Consider the following 22232-nt stretch of genomic DNA (forward strand, 5'->3'; position numbering starts at 1 on the left):
CAGTTATTAAAAAGTTTCCTATTGAAGTGTAGTACTCAGATTATGACATTCGTGTTTCTCAAGGGATTATAGAGTTATCAAAACAGAAAAATTACCTTTTTAAACATTCTCCCGTGTGCCCAAATACCCAATTAGAAAGTTGTCACCCTGTCTGTCCTGATGCCAGCAAAAAAAGTTCCACGTCTCTACAGATATTCGAAATATAAAAACAAGGGAAATTCGGAAAAAAACAGCTCTGAATGCGAAAAACCGTTTTACCCTCATATAACGCTGTTTTCCCACAATTTTTCCCCGTTTTTTCGTATTCGAATACCTCTCAGTGAATATTAGAAGCACTTAAAAGCATGAAAGTGGTTTTTTTTTTTGTTGGCATCAGGAGAGACAGAGCAACAACTTTTTTAATTCGGATTTTGAGCGCACAGGGACTGTATAAAAAGTTCATTTTTTTAAAATTTAATAACTGCACCCCCTTGAAACATGAACAGCATATCTGAGTACTATATATACGTTATTTGAATAGTTTTTCTAACTATAAGTATGTCTTTAGGATCAACGGTTCACCAGTAAAACGCCATATTCCCTCCCCGTTTGCTATGCACCCTGTACAGCAACTGTTTTGAATTAGCTCTATGTGACGAGAGAGAGAAAAACTGCAAAAAATGATTATATAAACACATTTATAGTTCTTTTCTGTCAAATTTTGAAGAAGAAATATAGATTAGTACCGCATCGCGTGACCGTGATTTAACAATTTTTTTCTAATATCCGAAATAAAACTCCTGTAATTAACTCCTATGGGAAGAATTCTGCTAGCGGACCTCGATATAACGAACTCCTACGCAACAGATTTTACGGTATTACCTTGCTATAGGATATTATGCATACGATATAAAGTCCATTAGGGAGTATTTATGCATAATCACCGCTAAAAGCGATAAATCTCAAGTGTTCATCAAATTTACCAGCTACGTGGGGGTATTATGCATAATCGAAGGTAAAAATTTTGAATATAGTGAAACTTATTAAACTATAGGTGATTGCCGTTTGCAAAAAAAGGGAAGCCTCACTATAACGATACTCGATATGTAGAGGGCAATTCCTTTACAACGATATGTTTTCGTCTTGTTTGGAAATGTCTCTAATGCTTAAACGCAGCAAGTCGATAGAACGGTAATCCCTTTACAACGATATGTTTTCTTGCTCTACCGAGAATCGTTATGTTGAGCTTTGACTGTATAATGTTTTAAATCCCTCATTAACGGTCATCTATCCTTTTACGGGTGATTTTTTTTCTTCCCGTTGGTGCCCGCACAAGCATTTTACTATATTCAAATAGCCACATGATAAATTATCATAAACTCTAAGATGTCCTGAAATAAGCATTTGTATAAAGGTGTCCCACAAATTCGTAAACAGTTAAAAAAATTTATGGAAAATTGAAATAAATTAAAAATTTGAACTTTTTTTTTGCTATTTGTGACGAAATTGTTCTCACAAAGGGGATATTTTTGGACATATTTTTGGATAGGGGGTTTTTTATAGAAAAAAAAGTTCAAATAATTTGTCAATAGAGAACGCTGTAAGAAGGCAAATCACTGGAAATATGCTAATGAGAGTCATAAAATGCAGGGTGTACGATTAACAGCTCTTTTCTGAATTTTCCTGTTGTATGGGACGACACTTAAATAATGTTTCATTGTGATTGTATAGCATTGGAATATATGAAACATTATTGGTGAAGCGATGGAGATAGAGGGTTTTTTTCTCAGCCTTGCATATCAAGGAAACATATTTTCTGGTGTCCGTCGGGGGACTTGTACTCCATTCTCTCCTGCAAACCGGACAAGCATGCTACCATCTGCACCACTGGAGACATGACCCTGCCTTCCTTATTTCACACGCTGTTGAGTGAGACGCGGGCCTAGAGGCGTTAGTGCCCTCGTAACTTCAGCAAATATCGTCCCCCAGGTGGGACGGTAGAGAAAGAGATAGGCGGCTTTTCTGAGCGTAAGATATCAAGGGAACATATTTTCTGGATATTATGCCGAGTTTAACTCGGTAAGTAAAGTCATCTGGTCGCGCTTGGACTCGACCGGCACCTCCTGGTGGTAGAAGGCCTACGCACGGGTTGCCAAATTTCTTCACGACAGTAGTACGGTAAGATCACCTAGCAACTTTGCCACATTTTAAACCACAGCATCCGATTTTGTTTCTTCTTATTTTAGCGTAGAATTTTCCGGGGTGGCCCACAAATACCGCACGGTGATTGGATTTGAGACACAGAAATCGCCAACTTTGTACCCGATCCTTTCTTTCCCTCAAGACGATAACTAGCACGTGTAGCGGAATATTTTCTCTGAATATTCTGATTGAGGAGGGACTACTTGTGTGACGTCACGAACAATGTGAGGAGGCCTTCTGTCTCTAGGAGGTGCTGCTCGGACCCTGACCCTCTTGCTAACCGGACAAAGCGTGCTACCACCTCACACCGCTGGAGACACAACCCATTTATGGCCGACGAGACGATTATTAGTGATTTTTACCTCGGCCACGAATCACTGCTGCAGCTTCACGAATGTTCTTAAAACAGAAAAGATTGAAGGAAGGTTCGGGATTAATCATTACTACCGAACTTTCGTGCACCGCCCTCTATTGACGAAAATATGAACAATTTCTTTTCGGTACCAAAAAGTATCCCCCCATTCGTGAGAATAACTTCCTCGCCAACCGCATTCAAACAACACCACCTATACCACAAGGCCGCCGCACGAAGCTTGTGACGTCAATGAAGAAGGCCATTTTTCCTATTGCCACTGGATATACTGCAAAAAAAAAAAGGTAAAAGATATCGCATGCGTCGGGCTGCTATATCCAATGGCAATAGGTGAAATGGACGTCACTTCTTCAGTGACGTCACGAGTTTCGCGCAAAGACCTTGTTCTATACGTGGTGTTGATTCAAATCCTTAAATTTTTATGATTTTTTTAAATTATTTAAGAATTTTATGAGACACCCTGAATATTTATTAATTAACACAATGCAAATTAAATCCTTCATCAAATTGGGATAGAAAAAATAAGTAATTTCAAGATCGAGCCGCTTTTATAGTTTGTTACATCATGTTGAGGATTTCATCCGATCCCTATCAAATAACCAATTAAAAACCCCCGAAAAAATTTTTTCTTAATATTAATATCGCAATATATATAATGTGAGTTCACATTACAATATTAAATAATAACAATGATTAAGATATTTGATAGAAATTAATTAGACAATATTTTTGTTTTCTTTTTGAGAACGTGGAACTATATATGACAATTATTTTCAGCTCGTATTACGATATTTTTAATTAAACCCAAACTTATTTAATTTCCTTTATCATTTTCAACGATATTTTTAATTAATGCCCAGGATTTTAATAATTGGAACTGCAACAACCGAATTCGTTAATGTTAATTTATTATGAAATTTTAATTCGTAATTATTAGGATATGTGTTTTGGTTATAAATCAATTCTCAACGATTGAATTATTTATTAGTCGAGAAAATGCACGTGAAATTACCGATGTTTGTTACAATTGGTTCCGGAATTCCATGTGTATAAGTAATTGTGCGATACAGCTGCAGTGGCGTATTTTCATAGCGGCTAATTCGAGGAATGAGGGGGCCGAGAAAATCAGCGGAATCGGAGAAGGGCAGAAAAATTTATACAACCCTCAATAAATCCGTTTCACATGAGCAGTGTGGTCTTAACGCTTGGGCCTACCCGCACGGCCCGGTGGCCTCAAGAGCAGAGGGGGACATCATAAAATTGAGATTCAGTTTCAATGTTCGAGAGTAAGCGTGTAATTTTCCACGGGCAAGCATTTCTAGGCCAGGTACGGCCTCAAAAATATCACTTTGTCCAGGGGCCGTTGATGCTCTTAATACGGCCGTGCTGCCGAAACAGTAACGGGTCATTCAAGTATTACATCAGCATCGAGGAGGGGTTTCGGATTTGCTGACTTTTGATGACAAGGGAGAGGTGGGGTTTGAAGGTTGCTTATACGTCATCAACCACCCCTTTTTGAAGATATGAAATATTCTAAGCTGCTGACAGGGAGGGGGGGGTCAGTGTTTTGCTGACAAGGGGGGAGGGGTCAAAAATGACTGAAAATCTGCTTACGTAATGCTTGAATGGCCCCTAAGGGACTTGGTCAGTAAGTGGACCGAAAGGGTGGCATAGAGAAATTGCAAGCACGTGAGTTGGCAAATAAGTGACGTGGAGAGTGCGCAAGCATGTGAATGACCTAGAGCGTGTGTAAATGATTTAAAGAGTGACCTATAAAGCAAATAACCATGACACTGAGAGACCAAAAGAGTGACTTAGAGACACAAGTGTATTTGCAGGCGTAGGGAGGGGGGCAGATAAGTTATAGCACAGAGTGGAGGACACATATGTCCCGGAAAACCGGGACATATTCTAAATTTTTTGCTAGTATATGTACTGAGGTAACACCATTTATAGCATAAGGCCTCTGCGCAAAGCTCGTGACGTTACAGGAATAGCTCATCTAACCTATATAGCCATTGAATATACTACAAGAAAGGGTACAGATGGTGCATTCCGGGGGAAGGGGGGAGTGGCCTGCTATATCCAATGGCTATAGGTGAGATAACCTTCTTCAGCGAGCTTCGCGCGGAAGCAGTCCGCTGTAGATGATGTTGGCTGAGGACATCTGGTTTCTCTCGGTTAAAATTGAGAAATCAATGGTGAATGAAATAAAATTTTCGATATTTAGTTCCTAGAACTAATTGATTACGGAGCTTCGAACTATTCACAGATTGTATTTAGCTTTGAATCCGACGGTTGATGGACTGTGTCATCAACGCAGTCGCAAGTTAGAACGGAAAGCACATTGCGCGTCGTAATGGTACATAGTGGATGACTTGGTAACCAAACGCCAGGTCACCATTACCAGGCCCAGGGCGCAGTGAGAAAATGTTCTCGGGTTTCCACGAGTTTTATATTATTTCGAATATTCATAAAATCATCATGGTTGTAAGAACAGATACCCTTGCTTTGCTACGCGAAATTATTTTAAGTAATTTCAGTAGTTTTTTTATTGGAGTCAGAGCAGCCTCACTTGTCACAAAATTTTATAGACAGCTCTGTCCAAACATGAATAGATATGCACAATATAGTATCGTTGGATTTGTCTGAACAATACACAGTCCCTCTGTCCACAATATTTTTAATCCACCCCCCTCATCAACTTGATATTTTGATTATTATACAGGTAGAGCGTAATAAAATTACATTAGATGATAAGCAGCTTCTCATCTAAGTGAAAACATTTCTTTTTAATTTCTATTTATTTTTATTTGCTTTAGGAAAACAAACAAATCTCTTGCTATGTTTTTATTTTGGAGAATATCTTGCACCCCCCTTTACCCTATATCTGAGTCGCGACCCACACTTTGGGAACCGCTGACATAAAGCATTTCACAGGAATACAGTAAAATCCCCTCCTAACGGTCAACTACTGATTTAAGACCCAATAAAAATATCCTGGCAAAAAGCCTATTCAAATCATGTATTTCTAACTTAACGGTCACGGACATCATTTTCATCATTCGTTCCATTGAACTGAAACCCTTATACCATAGTTTCCCAACCTTTTTTGTCCTATCGCCCCCTTCTTCAGAACATTTTTTCTCCCATCGCCCCCCCCCCAACGCAATCTAACCCATAGGATCCTATGTTATACCCGTAGCTTCTACCGGCCCCCCCCTGGAACTTTCCATCGCCCACGTTGGGAATCACTGCCTAATACGGATGCCAATATTTGCAGTTTTGGTACAAATCATGTTCACTAGATGGCAGGAGAAGTTATGATAATTGTTTCGCTTTTCTGCTACTGTTCAATGAAATTTTAGTTTGAAGTTTGTTTGTCAACTCTGACGTCAGTGTTTTCTCTGGTTGTGCTCGTATATTTTACGTGATCTCATATGTTTAGGGAGGGGGAAGGGGGTCCCTCTACCTTTTTTATTCATTGGTTTATTTCAAAATTTTACCACACATATTTGGTTGGGTTTGCTATCCTATGCCTGTAAGGAAACTTACATATCTTGAACGCTTAATGTTTCACAAATTTTCAAACAAATGTAGCAAAAACAGCTAATAATAAACGTACAAAATTTCCAAAACTCTACAAACTTTAAATTAAATAAAAATTTTAAATACGTGATATGCAGGGTGTCTTCCAAGAGCTAATATGGCCTTTATCTCATCAACCGTTCGCCGTACACAAGTATTCTAGTTTAAAAAAATATGATCAAAATGTTGTCAGGAATCACCTTGCACCAGTTTTGGAAGTGAAAATACAGCGTATCACAAAATAGAATTAAAAATCGAAATTCCCTCATCCTCTAACTTCCAATTAGAAAGTTGTTGCACCGACTCTTCAGAGGCCAGCAAAAAAATTCACTTTTCCAAGCGCAATATTCACTGAATTAAAAATCGGAGAATAATTATGAAGGAACAGCAAAAAGTAACGTCCTTTTATAACTTTTCTGCGATTTTCAAATCCGAGAATAGAGAAAATTGCACTTAGAAACTTAATTTTTGTTGGCCTCAGGGGAGAGACGTTAATAAATTTCTTACTGGAAGTCAGAGGACAACGAGACAGCATAAAAATTTCGATTCTTCATTTTGTGACTGTATTTTCACTCCGGCAACTTTTACAAGGAAATCGTTCCACACGAGAACTCGGATAAAAATGTTTAACTGTTTCCAACGTGTAACTGAAAGAAAATTGTACGTGTTATACATAAATGCATGTATGAAAAATATAAAGTATACAAAGTGTACATAGAAGGAAACAGGGTGAAATTAAATTATATATGTTTATCTAAAACTATAGTAGTTACTGTGTTACATTTATGATTGTCATAATGCTGTTTATAACTTGTAAATATCATAATATTCTTTCAAGAGTTTAGAAATTATACCCTAAATTAATCTGAAAACTAAACTAAACTGAATCAATGTAAAAATATAATGCGAGAAACCACAGACACGGAATATTTGGATAAAAAAAATCCTGACGGAAAAATACTAGAATGTCCCATAAAATAATTGTTATACTGTCACACTACGTCAATCCAATCTTTAGCCATAGGCTTTCTCTCTCGATAATGTAATAATCAGATAATTTCACCGACTATTGATAAACGAGGTTTCACGTAAAAATAAAAAAAACGTAACCATAGTTTATATTAAAACCGACAATACGCTGACTGATCAAAACTTTTTCACCATGTCGTTAATTAAATCCATTAGTTATAATTCGGATAATTCTTAACTCAACGATTTCCTAAAGCATTTGTGCATTTTCATCAAATTTTTCTTCACACTTCAACTTTTCTAAAAAAAAAACTAAATAAAATCATTCATTTTCTTTCCTTTTAAAACCCGAACACAAAAAAATAACTCGCACCAAAATCGCTTATTAAAACATTTCCATTCCGTTCGAAAATCCACAATCAAAAGAAAAACAATGATTAATGCGTGAAAATAGCTAATAACAAACTATACGAACTTTTCAAAACTCTTCTACAAACTTTCAATCAAAAAAGAAATTTCCAAACACGTAATATATAATTTCGCAAGCCTAAATGAGTTCTAATCCAATTTAAACTCATTCACACGTTTTTTTTTTTCCCCCAAATTTTTCTTAGCCTTTTAATCAATTATCACAGTTCCATAACTCTAACACTAACTTAGTCACAAAGACTGTCAACTCAACCTAGTTATTCAAAAAGTCAAAGAAAAACACAAAAAAAAAATACAGTTTCATTCCGGAAACCATGATGTGAAAATTCACACTTATTATTATTATTATTTTGTTCTTATTACGTTTCCCTTTTTCATTGCCACGAGGAACAACCGAAAAATAAAACGAAAAAAAAATTGAAAAAAACACCGAAAAGAAACTTGAAAAATGTTTTCCTTTCACACTTACAAAGAAATCGTTCCACATGAGAACTCGGATAAAAATGTTTAACTGTTTCCAGTGTGTAACTGAAAGAAGAAAAAAAATGAAAAAAAATGAAAAAAAATATGTATTATACATAAATGTATGTATGAAAAATACCGAAAAAAAAAAGTATACATAGAGGAAAAGAAGATGAAATGAAATTACTTTCCGTTTTTACTAGCCGAACAGCATAAATTTGCATCAAAACCATTCTACCGAAATTTTTCCACGGCACTGAACTTTTTCAGTGCGTGGGAATTTTTCTTTTTAAGAAAAAATTTTAACAAAAAAAGGAATAAGAATTCTTCCACGTTACTGTACATTTTCTTTTTTTATCTTATCTTTTTTTTTCTATCTCCATCTCTTTTCTTAGTGTCTTCGGTTGAAGTGTGTGCTTCTTCGTGAAAGTGGCAATTTGTCTAACTCGGCTTTAAAGCTTGCTTCACCGAGTTCTTCGCCACTTCTTTTTTTTTTTTCCTCTTATAACTTTTCCTTAGTCTCTTTCTCCTATTCATTCGCCCCCTTCTCCTATTTTCTACTCTCCATTTTCTTACAACTGTACAGTATTTCACTTCTATCGGGTATTAACGCGTCATTTGCGCGTGATTCTATTGGGTTCGATTCCCGGGCGCCTTGTTCTGTAACAGTTTCGCCGATGACGGTAACGTTGGGCATCCATTAGTTACTTCCCTTTCCCTCAGGCCTAGAACTGAGGCAGTGGCGGCAAGAAGCCCTATTTATTTCTGCTTCGGTGATCACTGTTACGGCCCTTTCCTCTGGTTTTTTGTATTTTTTTGTTTTTTTTTTGTTCTTCCTCGCTAAAAGTCCCGAAATTCATTCCATTTTCTGGGATTTTTTTTTTTTTCTGAAATTTTACATCTTCTATGCCATCGTATTTCCGGATTCAGGAGAAAAAAATTCTCAGTGAAAGTGATGGGAGAGCAGAGTAGAGGGATATCATTCGTGACTGAATGGGAATTCTACGATAATTACGTACTTGTTAAAAAGTATGGATTTTTTTTTTTGAAAAAACGGAGACATATTTTAAAATCCGTGAGAGTTTCAAGAAAGTTTTACCAAAAAAAGACATTTTTTTTAAATGAAATATCAGAAAAAAATTTAAAAATATTTAGAAAAGAAAGCAAAATATTCCTTTGCATACGAAAAATGTTTAATATTTTTGAATGTAGAAAACTGATAAGAGAAATGAAAAATAACTATTTTTAGAAGGTTCAGAAACGATATTCCTTTACTGAAAGAAGTTATTGTTAGCTTTGAAATCATTGGCATTGTTAGCATTCAAAGCATTGGTATTGTTAGCATTCAAAAAGCATTAGTATTGTTAGCATTCAAAAAGCATTAGTATTGTTAGCATTCAAAAAGCATTAGTATTGTTAGCATTCAAAAAGCATTAGTATTGTTAGCATTGAAAAAGCATTAGTATTGTCATTATTCAAAACATTGGCATTGTTCGTGTTCAAAACATTAGCATTGTTAGTGTTCAGCATTAACATTGTCAGTGTTCAGCATTAACATTGTCAACATTCAAAGCATTACCATTGTCAACATTCAAAGCATTACCATTGTCAACATTCAAAGCATTACCATTGTCAACATTCAAAGCATTACCATTGTCAACATTCAAAGCATTACCATTGTCAACATTCAAAGCATTACCATTGTCAACATTCAAAGCATTACCATTGTCAACATTCAAAGCATTACCATTGTCAACATTCAAAGCATTACCATTGTCAACATTCAAAGCATTACCATTGTTAGTGTTCAAAGCATTAGCATTGTTAGTGTTCAAAGCATTAGCATTGTTAGTGTTCAAAGCATTAGCATTGTTAGTGTTCAAAGCATTAGCATTGTTAGTGTTCAAACCATTATCTTTGTCAGCATTGAAAGCATTAGGATTGTCAGCATTGAAAGCATTAGGATTGTCAGCATTCAAAGCATCAGCATTGTCAGCATTCAAAGCATCAGCATTATCAGCATTCAAAGCATCAGCATTGTAAGCATGCAAAGCATCAGCATTGCCAGCATTCAAAGCATCAGCATTGTCAGCATTCAAAGCATCAGCATTGTCAGCATTCAAAGCATCAGCATGGTCAGCATTCAAAGCATCAGCATTGTCAGCATTCAGAGGTTAGCGTTGTTGGTTAATCGCGATTTGCGTGCGATTCTTCTGGGTTCGATTCCCAGTTGCCTTATTCTATAACAGTTTCACTGATGACGGTAATGTTGGGTATCCATTAGGTACACTCGCGCTTAAGTTAAACACGCGACGGCTTATATACCATTACAACACCACTTTAATCTTGCCCCTCTAGATTACGTGGTTAGTGGAACACAAACGCGTGGCCCTCGCGCGTACAATCCCTTCACGTGGAGCCGTCGGAACTCAGTACCAGCAGATAGTGTCTTACCAAGTGATATTGCAACCTTGGAAGTAACAGTGTTGTGGAGGTCGCTCGTCGATTCCGCTTAGCTACTATCGCAATATACCCATTACGCAATCATATCCCAAGCAAGTCAAACAGCTGACCGGAGACATGAGTCCAGTGAAGCAAAGTACCATCTCCATCTGATGATCGGTATATTGTAGTACCCAAGCGGAATCCACGAGTGACTTTCACAACTGTTACATCCACTGTTACAGCACTGTTGTTCACTTGGTAAGACAATATTTGCCAGTACAGTATGCCGAAATGAAGGGACTATGTGCCCAAGTACAAGCATTTGTGTTCCATTAACCATCAAATCCAGGACACGGTTGAATTTGTGTGGTAATGCTACATAAGCAGTCACGTACTTAACTTTGGGAAGCGAGTGTACTTTCTTTTCCCTTAGGCCTAGACTGAGGCAACGGCGGCAAGAAGCCCTGCTTATTTCTGCTTCGCTGATCACTGTTACGGCAATTTCTATTTTTCCCCTTGCCTAAAATTCCCGAATTCGTTCTATTTTCTGAGATTTTTTCCCTATTTTTTTCTGAAATTTTACACCTTATTTCCAATTTCAGAAGAAAAATTTCTCTCTAAAAAAAGTGATGGAAAAGCGGGGTAGAATATCATTCACGACTGAATAGAAATTCTACGCGTCAATTGCGTACTTGTTAAAAAGATGAATTTTTTTTTTCATAAAGCAAAAAATTCGCAAAAATCTAAGTTTTGAGAAAACTCTGCAAAAAAAAAAATTTCCATGAAATTTTCGGAGGAAAAAATTCATATTTTTTTTAAACGAAATCGAAATATTTCTTTTTGCATGCGTAAAATTTTTTGTTTGAATGTCGAACATAAGAGACACAAATAGCCTTATTTTTAGAAGGTTTAGAATGGAATTATTTTGTTGATCAAAGGCCTAATCAAAACAATTTTAATTACCTATGCTAAATTTTCATTCAAATTGTACCTAATATCTGATTTTCGGTATCAAAAAAAAGAGGAAAAACACAAATTTTCCCTAAATCAATTTTCCATCAGAAGCCATGCGAAAATTTTAATCTTCACAATCCTACAAAACATCATTCCACCATAATGAGTGTATTACACACACATAGTTCAGTCTTTTTCCGATTTTATTTGCATATTTCATTCAAAATTTTAAAACCAACTGCAGAATTTTTATTCTCGGACGGTCTTCATGAAACATAGTGCGTTTCCTCTCAAAATTTACACGAAAATATACGTGCTTTATAATTTTAATATCTTCACAGAAAAACATTTATCTTACTATAAAATGAAAATAACTCAATGGGAATATAACAACAAGGAGAACTCGAATCGCAGCTTCTATATGTTACACAGCAATACAGCTGAGTCATACAAATATGTAACAAATGGGAGAGAATAGAAAAACATATATACGTATATATTGTCAAATACTTTTCTTGGAAATATTTGTTTCCTTCTTTCTTTGAATTTCTTTCTTTTCCCGAGATCACTGACATAATACGATAAGAAACAAAAGTATTTCTTTCTTTCTTATCTTTTCTAACGAACGAAATCTTTTCTGTCCGACTCTTTGGGTCATGCGATTTCTCGTTAAATAGCAATTTATCTTCGTTTCTTACGAGAGCGACGAACATTTGTGGTACAAGACTCGACTACTCGAGGATACAAGACTTCAAAATGACAAAAACATGCCTCCTTTTATCCCTTTTTTTCCCCCTTTCAGAAATATATATTTTATACTAAAATGGAAGAAAAGAAAATCTCTAATATATGTAGGTAGAAAGGGAACTCTTTACGCTCGTATATTACGGTATTTCCCGTGGAAAGTGTCACTTATACAATCGCGGATACGCTGTATTTGCATTCGAATTGACATCTGATTACATTTATGTCACGTATGATAACTTGTGTTACTTAAAAAAAATAATAATAATACATTTGAAATCTCTCGTGTGTGATTTTCAAAAATAGTACTTTTTTCCCCCTTTATCTATATAATATTGCCGAAAATGTGAATTTCGAAATTTACTTGACGGCGTAGATATGGACGGATGATAATTTGGTAATGGGTTATTCACGTTATAGAGTAAAAATGTGAGAATTCCTTTATCAAAATGATGGATAAAGTGTGTTTTTATTGAGGAACACGCATGAATTCCGGATGTGTTTCAGACGAAATTATCGGTATGATTAACTTTGTTGGGAAAAAGCTAAGCAGATGTTTAAAGCGTGAAAAATATTTTAGGAATTACATATTCTTGGAGCAAGCAATAGTTTGAAATATTTCACGTTTTCTCTCTAAAAAGCATAACAAACATATTGAACCCCTTCAAGGAAACAGGAATGAGAATTTTCGAGATATTTAAACGTGAAATTTCTTGAATATTTTCTGAAAATGACATGATTTATTAGTGGAAGAGCTTGGAATTACATTATACATGGTAACATATTTCCTGCTAGTTTTAAATGCTTTTTTCCTGCAGTTGTGAATGCATAAATTGCTAATGTAAATTTATGATATACATTGAACATACAGGGTGTAAAGTCATATCATTATACCTTTTTGAACCGTTGCTGATAGAAACATACTTTCTCAATTAGAAAAAGTATCCAAATAACTTGCCTATGTAAGATGTGTCATTTATGACGAAAGACGTCACTCTCCCTTGTTAATACGACATATACGGAAACTGGTTCAGTGAGGAGATTTCGATGTTTCTGGAAAGGAAACCTCATCTCTACCCACACGGGTGACTCAAACCCCGGCCTGTCGTTTGCCGGACGAGTACTCTACCAAGTAAGCTATGAAGACAGATAAAATTTCCCCTCCTAGGATCGTATGTATATGCTGAATGGCTCCGTGCAATGGACGGTGACGGCATACTGCAAATAGCTCGCAGATGACATCAGGGCTGTATCTGTCGTATTAACAATGTAGAGTGACGTCTTTCGTCATATACCGCCATCTGGTGGCCCTGATGTCATCTGTGAGATAGTAGTAGAATGCCGCCACCGTCCATTTCACGGAGCCATTCAGCATATACATACACTCCGCGAAGGAGGTGTACTACCTTTCTTCATAGCTTAATTGGTCGAGCACTCGTCCGGCAAACGAGACACCGGGGTTCCAGTCCCCGTCTGGGCAGAGATGAATTTTCCTGTCCGGAAACATCGGTATCTCCTCAGTCAGCCAGTTTCCATTGCCATTTAGTTTACTAGGGAGCAGTATATGCACTGAGTCCTAATTACAAAGTTTTTGCTCCGTCTCTTTTGATCGCCCCAAAAAAACCATGTAGCCATGGCCAAAAACCATGAGCAATATTAGTAGAGATATTTCAGTTGAAAAATCATTGCAATTACTTTGCCGTTTATTTAAAAAAATGGTAAATTCTGAGATGCCTCTCAGACTTTAATTATATAACAATATCTCCCTAAATATTTAAATTAGAAACATGTAATTTGTGGGGGTGACTCAAGACAGACTGCAACAACTTTCTAACAAAAGATGTTAATTAACAGGAAGACCGTATAAAAATATTAAATTTCGTATCTCGATATATACGGTTCCCAATAAAAATGAACGCTGTATCTGAAATGGGCACATCATTTAGAAACATTTTCTTATTCAAAGTAACCGAAGATTCAAAAGATAAAGTGTGACTGTGATATCACTTTTACTCAGTGTATCTATCCTCTACACACCTAAGATAGAACTGACTATTGAAACAAAAAATCGACTGATTTTGGTATGTCAAAATGCTTTTATGAAATAATTTTTTAACTTAATTATTTATTTAATTTAAATTTAATATAAAATTCAAATTCTACTTCATAGTCCATGTTATACAACTTAATTCAAAGCATAGTCCGGGTGTCTTGAACTTTGATGTAATTTTGCAGCCTTCTTTTCTGTTCTTAGTGATAACATACCCGATAAAATAACCATACATTGACGGTATATTAAGTCTGATTCAATATTGTTCACATGACCATTTCATTCATACTTGAGTCGGTGCAAAATCTCGGCTTCCCGTGCTTTTCTATAAAGAAAAACCATCTGCCTTTGAAGGAAGATTTAAAAATTTGTCTAATTTAGTCATTGAATCTGTTTTTCTTAAACTCGGCGGATATTTGTATGCAATTTATGGAGAGCATTTAGAATTTTAATTGTCCGTACTTCATACAACGGCACTGATGCAGATATCATTATTGATAAGAATTCCCCTTGTTGAAACATGTTACACCTCAGAGACACACGATGTTCCAAGACCTATGAACACGTGATGGTCGAAAACAATGCTTCTTATTTGACAATAAACTGTTTTGAAAAAAAAAGGAATATTTTAATAATGTTAACTTCAAAGGACAGACCATGTTATTGATCGCTTTGGAATACTTGAGAGGATCACATTATTTAAAAAACATGCACAGTTGAATCCCGATATAACAAACTCCAAGGAACCAAAGAGTTCACTTCGTTAAAACGAAATTTCATTGTAAAGGGAATTTCATATTTTACGAATATTTTAGCATTCGTTGTTGCGGAATTCAACAATCCTAAGGGGAAAAAAATCAATTATTCACGTTCTAAATAATGAAAATAATGACGTAAAATTTCAGAAAAACAAATCAATTAGGCATCGAACTGTTTTATTTATAAAAGTTTTAGTTGCTTAACATATTTGAGGCGAACAAAGCCGAGGAAATCACAAATTCCTCTAAGTATGCGCGTGCAATGTTTGAAACAAATGCTTGAAAGATTTCGCATCCAATATCACGCGCAAATTCCAAAGTCTTTCCTCATACGCGAGTGCGCTGTTAACCATTTTACCACACACCAACTCCGGTCATATACCACCATTTCCAACCAGTGGAGTTGAGTGGGAAATGAAGGTTCCATCCACATCGGTGGTCGCCCCAGGCTCGGTAGGTAAAGAACTTGCTTCTGACATTCTATGCCCGGATCCAAACCCATGGACCTTGATGATAACCTTCTACAGTGGAAGACGAGCATCTTACCACTGCGCCACTCGGGCGTTGCGCTGTTAACTGTCACATTTCCTGAATGAATGTCCTGAAACCATGTATGTTTCTGGAAAATGTCTTGAACGAATGTCTCGTGTAAAGACAGCTACATCCACATCTGGAAAATTTGAAAATCTAATCTTTTTTGTATGAGGAACCTATAAATATGCTATTTGAATTTGAAATTCTAATTTAGCTCGATTTTTAAAAATTTTCGAATGAGTAGATGGAGATATGCAGTATTTTAATGTCTAATCTAATCAAGGGCGTAGCGTAGCGTAATCAAGCAAGGGAGGGGGAGATTTGGGGGTTTGTCCCCCCCCCCCTGAACTTCTGATGAAAATTCTCTGAAACCAATTGATTAGAGCATTTTTGGAACGTTCTGTACTCTTTTGTGGATTTTCAGAAACTTTGATTGTGAATTCGTTATAATGGATTTTTCATTTCGTAACATCGAAATCTGCAATACATGGATTCTATGCAGTCTTATTTACTGGACTAGGAGAATTTTCGATATTTCCGTTGTAGTGGTATCCCACTGCATAAGAGCCATTCAAGTATTATGTAAGCAGATTTTCAGCCATTTTTGACTCAAAAGTCAGCAAAACACTGGCCCCCCCCTGCAAGGCTGCAACTAAGGGGGAGCAGACAGGTTTCGCGCCCCGGGCGCTATACCCGAGGGGCGAAAATTTCATTCTGAAACCACGCCTTCATCATTACAAGGAGGCATCAAAATGAGCGCTTGCCCCGGGTGACCAAGCTCGTAGTTACGGCCCTGTCCCCCCCCCCCCCGTCAGCAGGTTAGAATATTTCATATCTTCAAAAAGGGGTGATTGATGACGTAAGCAACCTTCAAACCTCCCCCTCCCCCCCTTGTCACCAAAAGTCAGCAAATCTGAAACCCCCCCCCCCCCCGATGCTGGCGTAATACTTGAATGGCCCTATATAGGCCGCATAGCTAACAGCACTTGCCTTATTTTATTAACATATTTAAAAAAATAGTTTTTATATGGTCACCCTGTACTCAAAAATCCAATTATAAAATTGTTACCCTGTCTCTCTTGAAGCGAACAAAAAATCTACGTGTGTAAATGCAATATTCGCTGAGATATTTCAATTGAAAAATTGGTAAAGAATAGAAAAAAAAAACTAACGGACAATACGCCTCTCTCTTATTTGTACTATTCTTTCCCAGCTTTTTCGCCGTTTTTGAATTCAAATATCTCATTGAAAACGTGAAATTCTCTTTGTTGGTATAAGGAGAGATAAAGCTACAACCATCTAATTGGGTTTTTATGTACAGCGTGTCCATATAAAGACTTATTTTTTTTATTTTAACAAATATACAATCCCTTTCAATACGAATGACGTATCTGAGGTCAACACGTGAATTGGTTACTTTTTTCTAACTTCAAGTATGTCTATAAGCAGTGCCGTAACCACGCAAGTGCAACAGAAGCACCCGCAAAGGGCGCACTTGGAAGGAGGCCCAAAATGAGCCTAAATTCGCCCAAAAATGGGCCAGAAGGGGCCTACATTCAAATTCTTGCACAGGAATGACTAACTACGGTCCTGCCCATAAGGATCAAAGGTTCGCCAATAGTTGCGTGCGGTTAGCTGTGCACCCTGTTCATATCTTAGCATATATAATGCTCGTGATCATCTTATATTAAAATGTTTTGAAAACACTTCAGTTGAGGAGGCGACACAAATTCGAACGCAGACCCTGAAAAGTTTGCAGTATTTCAAAATTAGATTTTTTTCTGGAATTTCCGCGTGCCAGATATATAAAATTATATGAAAATCAGCTACTTCCAAAATTTCAACAAGGGACAATCGTATCAAGACGAAGAAACTAAGGAAACCCATGTAGTTGATGACGTACTACTAAAGTTGGAGAAGACGCTATATTTCCCAAAATGGAGCTCTGAAGATGAAGTAGTTGATGAGAGAGAGAGAGAAATGAAGATATGCCTAGTAATTTACTTCCAGGAACAGAGTGTAATAGTTGCAGCAGCAGAAGCAGTTACTGGTTCCACAACGCGTTCCTAAGCGAACACGAAGAAAATGAACATTAACGGAAAATGCTTAAGTCTCTTTTCTGCTTCTTCTTGTGAGAATGGTACTGTAATCTTTTCTCCTTGACGAAGCAAGGGAGGAAGAGAAGAACTTTCTTTAATAACGAGAGCCCAAGACAAAGATGTTAACGTTCCAAGAGTTCCGAGGAGAGGAGGGTGTCCCATGCATGTAAGGATCGGTCCCCCGTTCCGCATTCCTGAAATTGAGCTTTAGTAATACTCTCATGCACAAGAAATAAACATTCCAATAAACAATCTGAGTAATAATAAGTTATATTGACACAGACATATTGTCAAATATAAATTATTTTTTAAACTGCACATAATCGTGGAATTTTCCGTGTAATACGTAGCAGACATGAATTATTTTTTCTAGAATAAACAGTATTTTAGAGAGTCTCTGAACTGATATTTGCAGTAAATCATTGAATTTATTCTACCCAAAATGCTTTGAAGTTTTTTATAGTAAATTAATGTTTCAGAAAATAATTTAAGAATATATATATAGAACTAGTTGTTATTATACCAACGGCTTCGCTCGCTTATATTTGGTAATATGGAAATTTCTTGGCGATGATTCCTTCCTACAACCCCGTTGGGTGCTGCATTTCCAGAAATCCCGTCATGGCGTGTCTCCATAGCCCCGTTTACATGTGCAATAAAATATCTCGGGAAGTTACCAGTTACAGGGATTTTTCGCTACAACCCGTTTACATGGCGTTCAGTTTATGCCGGTTTTGTCCCTCTTCTTTCCGGAAGTGATCACGGGTTACCGGGTTATGATCACGGGAGGTCGGAGTCACCCACCATTATTCCTCAACAAAGATGGGACTATTTAGATGGATCTTCGTCCTCCCCCCCCCCCCATGAGGAAAAAAAGTTGTCGTGCAGGTAACATGTAAACGAGGCTTATATTATAAAATAAAATACTGATGGAATTTCATATTTATAGCTTCCAGGGGTTTGCACTCAGCGATGGTTGCACAATATTACTTTTGTACCCCTCCCTATGCCCCCCTTACAGTATGAATTTTGAAAAATCTATCGTTAGTGAGTGTTGACATTACAAAATAAAACTATTGACCAAATTTCATAATTAAAGCTTCGGCGATTTCGGCTCAGCAATTATTGTCCCATATAACCTTTGAGCCCTCTCATGACCACTTTAGGGGCCGAATTTCGAAGAACCCCTTCTTGGTGAGTCTTTACGTCATGAAATAAAACTATTGATCAGAGTTCATAAACATAGATAGCTACAGCGGTTTCGGCTCTGCATGAATTCTCTGTATAACCTATCAACCCCCCCTTATAAATCCCATAAGGGTGATTTCGTAAAACAAAAAAAAAACCCTTTTCTTTACGTCATGAAATAAAACTACGGACCAAATTCCATGAATTTTTTTAATTGAATTAAATTTCATTAACATTACACTCACACTGAAGTGCCAAAAGTCATGGGATACCTCTTAATACTGCTGCACTTCACCGAGTAAAAGGAGGTCCCACACGATATTAAGAGGTATCCCATGACATTTGGCACTTTAGTGTATTGCTCTAGCGGTTTCGGCGCCGCATGATTTCTCTGTATAAACTTTGAGCCCCTTTATGACCCCCTTTCGGGACCAATTTTAGAAAACTCCTTCTTAGTGAGTCTCTGCGTCATGAAATAAAAGTACTGACCACATTTCATAAATATTGCTCTAGCGGTTTTGGATCCGCATGACTTCTCTGTATAACTTTCGAACCCCCTTAGGACCCACTTAGGGGTCGAATTTCGTCAAACAAAAAAAAAAACTATTTACGTCATAAAATAAAACTACGGACTAAATTTCATAAATATTGCTCCAGTAGTTTAGGTCCGACATGATTTCTCTGTATAACTTTTGATTACCCTTATATGACCCCACCCTCCCCACCCAGGTTTGAAATTCGAAAAAAAAAACCCTTTCGTAGTGGGTCTGGTGACTTCGGTGGAAATAAGCAAATGAGACAGTTATAAGAACTTGCGCTCCTAATCCGCAATCAGTGTAACACAGTAGTAAACCGTGAATGGGGACCAACTGCACTCTGCCGTTGCTGGATTTGTGACTCACCTGCAGTGTATTATCCCATGTGGTGGTGGTGGTCATGTGGAACATATACTGCTGTAATAAACGATTTGGGGGCATTCTGTTCGTTATTTGCGTATCTCTCCTTTGGATTGTGTACGTCACCCATCGGCTGTTTATTGAGTTGATTTTTTCCTGTCTTAAAAAAAAACCCATGACCTAACGATGCTAACCCTGTAAACCGTTTTTTATTTCTGTTTCTACGGACTTTTCGCTCACCCTGTATTTGTATATAAAATTGTAACCTGGAGTTTAAAGCAACGTAACGCCATCTGTCGAAGACAATGATAAGTCACGACGATTGCCTTGAATTTTCTATCATAAAAGTAACAAAAATTATTATCTTGATAAACTCCGTAGTTTATTCCTCGATTGCAAACAATCAAAGCAATATGTCAGGAACATAAACATTATTTCAAGAGCTTTCCAGAACGGCTGGTAAGATTTTCTTCATCATTTGCTACGCTAGTCATCGATGGTCCATGGGAATTTTTCTGTCAGGGTTTTCAAAAAAAATTCATGCACTCTAAATAGCCCTAATACAATTTAGAATTAAAAAAACTAATGAAATACTTTCTCTGAATTAGTTTGTGTTTGGTTTTTACCGTTAAATTGTCTAAAAAGTATTTTTTTATATATATATATTTTTTTTACTAATCTTCGTGTTTCACAAATGCGTTATAACGTTCATAAGCGAGTCAATATGACTCGGTACGACCAGAGGAAGTGTATGTATCTTAGTCCCGTTAAAATGAACACTCCAGAAAATTCCCCCTTAAATATATATATTTGGTGACAGACTATGATGGAGAAGATGTGCTCGGCACTTTGAACTAATGATAAACGGGAACAAAATATTATTCCTCCGATTTATCCGAAAATTATTTTTCCTATTTATCATTTTTTGCAGATTGTATGTACTTCATATTCACTTTTTGCTGGTCTGCAAAATATTCCAAGAGTTTCGGCATTCTGCAAATTGCTCCTTCCATTTCTGCCGGTCCATCAAAAACAGGAATTGTTTTTCTGTTTTCACCGGTCCGCAGGTGTGAATAGGTGGTGTTTGTTACACACACTTTTATATAGCCGGTGTTTAAATTATTTTTCGGCCCAAAAGTATTTCTCCTTTTTAGCCATCTTTTGCCGGTCCAAAAAAATAGTTTTTAATATTTATACATCTCAGGCCGCAAATTTCTTTTTCCTCCAGTTCATCCTTCTCGGTCCACAAATCTTATCGTCTATTTAATTTTTGTTCGTCCTCAAATTATCTCCACCTAATTAGTTATCATTGACCGGTTCGCTAATTACTTCTCTTATTAATTTACCTATTGCCGGTCCACAAATTGATTTCCCCATAATTTCTTGGCCGGTATCCAATTTTTTCCCCTATTTATTTACCATTTTTTGCCTGTCTGCAAATTATTCTTCGCATTTCTGCCGGTCCACGAAATTTTCTTACTTTTTGCACCGGTCTGCATGTGTAAAATGTTTGAACACTGCTCTAGAAGATTTCAAAAATTCCTTGCAATATCGATATTATTTTCATTGATCCAGTAAAGCCATATGGTTTGAGAAACTCTTCACTATACGGTTTGGAAAATAAATTCTTGATACCATATTTTTTGATCCGATACTATTCTGATGACTTGTCAAAAATAAGAAAAATTCATCAAATGATAATTGACTTATATATATACAAATGCCAGAACGCTTTCTTTCCCCCTTATAAAAAATAAACCATGTATCATGTAATAATATACAAAAAGAATTTATCACTTCAAATCTTTGATTTGGATCGATCTCTTGCTATACCATCAAGTGGAAACGAAATAGATTCAAAGAATATCATTTGAGTTATGTCTCGTCTCCTTACTCTCTCTCTCTCTGTCTCTCTATCTTTCCCTCCTCGTGTATTTTCTTGAATTCAATTGAAACGAGAGAAACATTCAAGAGAGACTATTCTCGAATCAACTGGAATCAAGAAAATGTGAAATTTTCTTACTGTTGTCATCGAAAAAATCCCTTTCATTTTTTCTTTGGTTTAGTCTTTCTTTGCACTTACCGAAGACAAAACCTACAAACGACGATTGTTTATTTTTCACTCTTCTTTCTTCTAGACATTTTTTGTCATCAGCCGGTCTGCAAATCAATTTTCCTGTTTATATATTTGTCTCGGTCCGCAAACTATTCCTTCTATTTATTTATGGTTTGCCGTTACGCAATTTATTTATCTTCTGGCGGTCTGCGTATAATTTTTTGCTATTTATTTATCTTACGCTGGCGCGCAAATGATTCCTCTGATTTATTTATCTTTTTTGTTGGTCCATGAATCGTTTGTTTTGTTTTTTCTTTTTATTCGTCTTTTGCTAACCCAGGAATTATTCCTCCTATTTATTTATATTCTGTTCTTCCACATCGTCTTTCCTGTTTATTTTTTGCCTATATTAATAAATTATCTTCCATAGTCATTTATTCTACGTGGTCCAAAAAATTATTCCTCCTGTTTATTTATCTGCCGCCGGTCCGCAAATTATTTCTCCT

The 22232-nt window shown here is 36.5% G+C and overlaps 1 protein-coding gene across 1 annotated transcript in view; it reads left to right on the forward strand.

The window, feature by feature from the left end:
* The window catches only part of LOC149089440 (teneurin-a-like), a 415199-nt gene that overhangs the window by 133416 nt on the left and 259551 nt on the right, over window positions 1-22232 (forward strand). The gene's annotated exons all lie outside the window — the stretch shown is intronic.

Source organism: Pholcus phalangioides, unplaced genomic scaffold (genome assembly GCF_987345545.1).
Source record: "Pholcus phalangioides strain wild (caught in Gottingen) unplaced genomic scaffold, Ppha-v1.0 ptg000002l_1, whole genome shotgun sequence".
In the NCBI taxonomy this organism is placed as follows: domain Eukaryota; kingdom Metazoa; phylum Arthropoda; class Arachnida; order Araneae; family Pholcidae; genus Pholcus; species Pholcus phalangioides.